This window comes from Heterodontus francisci, unplaced genomic scaffold, assembly GCF_036365525.1.
Source record: "Heterodontus francisci isolate sHetFra1 unplaced genomic scaffold, sHetFra1.hap1 HAP1_SCAFFOLD_58, whole genome shotgun sequence".
NCBI lineage: Eukaryota > Metazoa > Chordata > Chondrichthyes > Heterodontiformes > Heterodontidae > Heterodontus > Heterodontus francisci.
Window position 1 is genome coordinate 10575438 of NW_027142006.1, and position 4692 is coordinate 10580129.

A 4692-nucleotide genomic window follows, 5' to 3' on the forward strand; every position below is an offset into this window, starting at 1 on the left:
TTAAGTTCTGAGTACTGCTTGTGCGGAATTTGCAAGTGGTACTTTTTCAAACGCATTCGTAAAATCCAAATAAACAACACCCACTGCATTCCCTTCATCAACCTTCTCAGATAGTTTATCAAAAAATGCAGTTAGATTTGTCAAGCATGAACCCCCCATTTATAAATCCATGCTCACTCTCCATAGTTAACTCAAACCTCTCCAAATGACTTGAATTTTTTTCCTGACCTGTTGGTCTCATGCTGATAGCAAGCTCACCATAGAGCTTGTATTTGGCAATGTGACCGTCATTCATTTGGCCCAGTCAACAGAGTCACCGCTGACTCAAGAGGGCAAACATGCTGTGGATCCCTGCACGCTGGTGTACTTCCGCATTCGGCACTCTGTCCTGCCAGGAGATGTCCAATATCCATCTGAGACAGCGGAGGTCGAAGCTGTTCAGCTGCTTTCCTTGGCTTATATAAGTTGTTGATGCTTCTTGACTATAAAGGAGGGTGCTGAAAACACAAGCCGAGTACACGTGGAGCTTTGTATCGTTCAGTTTGCTGTCGGTTCACACTCGTCTTCTCAACTTTGACATGGAAGCTGCAGCATTGACAATCCTGGTGCTGATTTCAGTATCAAGGGCCAGATTGCTGGTGATTGTTGATCCAAGGTATGTGAAGCTGTTGACAACCTCCAAAGTGAGGTTGTCGATGTTGATGGAAAGTGGAGTCTCTACGTCCTGGCCCATAACTTTGAGCTTCCTGAGGCTAATCGTCAGTCCAAACTCCTTGCAGGCCAGGGAGGACCGATATACAAGCTGCTGTAAGTGAACTTCATTATGGGATGTCAGCGCAGCGTCATCAGCAAACAGCAACTCACAGACTAGGAATTTACCCACTTTGGTCTTGGCGCACAGTCTTGCCAAGTTGAACAGCTTGTCGTCAGCTCTGATGTGCAGGTGAACACCCGCATCTGAGTCACTGAAAGTGTACAATAGCAGCATGGAGAAGAATACACCAATTGTAAAGGATGTGATAACTGGACAGTTAGAAAATAATGATATGATTGGGCAGAGTCAACATAGATTTATGAAAAGGAAAACAGGTTTGAAAAACCTGTTGAGTTTTTTGAGGATGTTACCTGTAGAACAGATGAAGGAGAACAAGTGGATGTGTGGTATTTGCATTTTCCTTTGGTAAGATCCCACACAGGAGGTGAGTAAACAATATTAGAGCACATAGGATTGGGGATAATATACTGGTATGGATTGAGAATTGGTTAACAGACCGAAAAGAGAGAGCAGGAATAACGGGTCCTCCTCAGGATGGCAGGCTGTTACTATTGGGGTACTGCAAGGATCAGTGTTGGAGCCACAGCTGTTAACAACCTATATAAATGATTTGGATGTGGGGATTAAATGTAATATTTCCAAGTTAGCAGATGACACAAAGCTCGGTGAAGTATGAGTTGTGAGGAGGATGTAGAGAGGCTTCCAGGGGACCTGGAGAGGCTAAGTGAATGGGCAAGAACATGGAATATAATGTGAGTAAGTGTGAAGTTATCCACTTTGGTAGAATAAACAGAAAGACAGAGTATTTCTTAAATGGTGAGAGGTTGGGAAGTGTTGATGTCCAAAGGGACCTGGGTGTCCTTGTTCATGAGACACTAAAAGCTCTTGTGCAGGTGCAGCAATCAATTAGGAAGGCAAATGGTATGTTGGCCTTCACACGAGGGGTCTTGAGTACAGGAGTAAAGATGTCTTGCTGCAATTGTATAGAGCCTTGTTGAATCCGCACTGGAGTATTGTGTACAGTTTGGTCTCCTCATCTAAGGTTGGATATACTTGCCATAGAGGGAGTGAAACAGAGGGTCACCAGACTAATCCCTGGGATGGTGGGATTGTCTGATGAGGAAACTGGGCCTGTATTCCATAAAGTTTCGAAGAATGAGAGGTGATCTCATTGAAACTGACAAAATTCTTACAGGGCGTGATAGTGTGGGTGTCGACAGGATGTTTGCCCTGGTTGGTGAGTCTAAAACCAGGGGACATAGTCTCAGAATAAGGAGTAGGCTATTTAAAACTGAGATAGCGTTGAATTTCTTCACTCAGATGGTGGTGAATCATTGGAATTCTGTACCCCAGAGGGCTGTGGCAGCTCAATCATTGAGCATGTTTAAGACAGAAATTGATAGAAAGCTTGATACTCATGATATCAAGGGATATGGGGATAGCAGGGGAAAGGGGCATAGAGGTAGATAATCAGCCATGATCAAATTGAATGGTCAAGCAGGCTCGACGGGCTGAATGGCCTAGTCCTATGTTCCTCTGTTCCTAAGAGAGTTGGCGCCAGCGCGCAGCCCTGCTTTACCCCACTGCTGATCTTGAAAGTGTCTGATGTTGCTCCTTTGTAACTGATGGAACTGTGCATGTTCTTGTGGAAAGAAGAAGAGACCATCTCTGCTGACAAGATCAAAGGCCCTGGTGATGTTTTTTAAAGCATATGTGGCTCTGTGGTGCAGTGGATAGCGTGTTGGACCTTGTAAATAATGGTAGAGAAAATGTTCAAAGGTGTGGGTTCGAGTCTCACCAAAGTCTAATTTTGGACCAGAGACACAGGAGCACGACGGAACAGAGAGATAAGAAGTGCGTCAAAAGCACAGACTTGGAGACAGAGCAAGGCAGGAGTGACATCATAATGGAGAGTGAGAGCAGGGAAACAGAGAGCCGCTGGGGTGAGTTTTCAGGATTTGGTTCTTGCTTCGGTGCATTGGAAGGAGCTGTTTGGTGAGGATCTGGTAAGCTGTGACATCACAGGCAAGCAGGTAGTTGATTGGTTTGGAAAAAGCTGCATGTTTGATGAGTATCTGGTAAGTGATTAAGGTCCATTTTAGTCCTAATGTTTAAAATAGTAAACAAACTAGTAGTAAGCTTAATAAAATATACAATAAAATAAACAATTGAATAAAATAATTAAGTAGTTAATTGAAACACGTTAAGGATGACAGGACAGGTGATGTGTCACAGCTGCAGCATGTGGGAGCTCCTGGATGCCAGTGTGATCCAGGGCAAACACGTCTGCAGTAAGTGTTTGCGACTCAAAGAGGGAGAAAAAAGGAACGTAGTGGTAGTAGGGGACAGTATAGTAAGGTGGATTGACTCTGTTCTCTGCAGCAAAGAGCAAGAGTCCAGATGGCTGTATTGCCTGCCTGTGTTAGGATTAAGGACATCTGCTCAGGGCTGGAGTGAAACATACAATGGGAGGGGGAGGATCCAGTTGTCGTGGTACATGTCGGTACCAACGACATAGGCAGGACAAGGATAGAGGTTCTGCATCGTCAGTATGAGGAACTAGGCAGCAAATTAAGAAGCAGAACCTCAAAGGTAATCATCTCTGGATTATTACCTGTGCCACGTGCAAATTGGCATAGGACAAATAAGATTAGAGAAACTTATGCACAGCTCAAAGTCTGGTGTGGTAGTAGTGGGTTCTGGTTCGTGGGGCATTGGCACCAGTACTGGGGAAAGAGGTGGCTGTACCGTTGGGACAGTCTGCACCTGAACCATGCTGGGGCCGGTGTTCTAGCGAGCCACATAACTAGGGAAGTAGAGACGGTTTTAAACTGAATAGTGGGGGCAAGGGATCAAATTTGGGAAGATATGGTGAATCAAGGAGGAGAGACAAGGCAAGAGAGAAAGGTATAAATAGGGGAAATGATAAAGAGACCGAGACAGGAAGAGACAAAGCATACAAATCAAAGAGTAAATCAACAGATAAGGCTAGAGGTGACAAAAATAATAAAAGGACAAAACTAAATGCTCTGTATCTGAATGCATGGAGCATTCGAAACAAAACAAATGAACTGAGAGCACAAATAGCATAAATAAGTACGATCTCGATCTGATAGTCATTACAGAGACATGGCTGCAGGGCGATATAGATTGGGATGTGAATATTGGAGGTGACATGGCATTTAGGAAGGACAGGAAGCTTGGAAAAGGTGATGGGGTAGCTCTGTTAATTAATGATGGTATGAGCACAATAGAGAGGGATGACCTAAGTTTAGGAGATCAGGATGTAGAAGCAGTTTGGGTAGAGATGAGAAATCATGAAGGCAAGAAGTCACTTGTGGGAGCAGTGTATAGGCCACCTAACATTAACCACACTGTAGGATGGGGTATAAAGGAAGAAATAATGGCAGCTTGTCAGAAAGGTACAGCGATAATTATGGGGGGTTTTAATCTACATATAGACTGGAAAATTCAGATGGGCAGAGGTTGCCTAGATGAGGAATACATAGAATGTTTTTGGGATAACTTCTTGGAACAATACATTCTGGAGCCAACCAGAGAGCAGGCTATACTAGACCTGGCATTGTGCAACGAGATAGGATTAATTAATGACCTCATAGTTCAGGTACCCCTAGGTAGTAGCAATCATAATATGATTGAATTTTACATTCAGTTTGAGGGATAGAAGAGTGGGTCCCAGACTAGTATTTTAAACATAAATAAGGGCCTTTTGGCTAAGATCAAGTGTAGTATCTGTTCTTATTGGTGCTTATTTGGAAGAGAAGAAAGCATGATCATTGGCTTTTGATCCTGGGTAGGCTTTGAGTAAAATGGCGATAACCAATCTTCGCGCTTCAGGCCAGGGAGTGCAGAACACCGTTCGGGTGGTGGTGAAGGACAAGGAAGGAGAAGCACTG